This window comes from Penaeus monodon, chromosome 15, assembly GCF_015228065.2.
Source record: "Penaeus monodon isolate SGIC_2016 chromosome 15, NSTDA_Pmon_1, whole genome shotgun sequence".
NCBI lineage: Eukaryota > Metazoa > Arthropoda > Malacostraca > Decapoda > Penaeidae > Penaeus > Penaeus monodon.
This window is the reverse complement of record NC_051400.1, coordinates 3,299,766-3,299,971: the sequence shown is the minus strand read 5'-3', so window position 1 is coordinate 3,299,971 and position 206 is coordinate 3,299,766.

Below are 206 nucleotides of genomic sequence, written 5' to 3'. Positions count from 1 at the left end.
GTCCTTTTTGCCTCCCCCTTACTCATCATCACCCCAGAGCATCCTTTCAGCCGCACTCTCTCCTTATCTCCTTCCGCCTATCAGCACTCAGCCTCGCCCATCTCGTTAACGGTTCTCGTCATTCATACTTCTTATTTTTCTTACCCTATTTTAGATAATTTTCTCTTCCGTGTATTTTCCCTCAGATTTTTTTTTTTAATACTTGA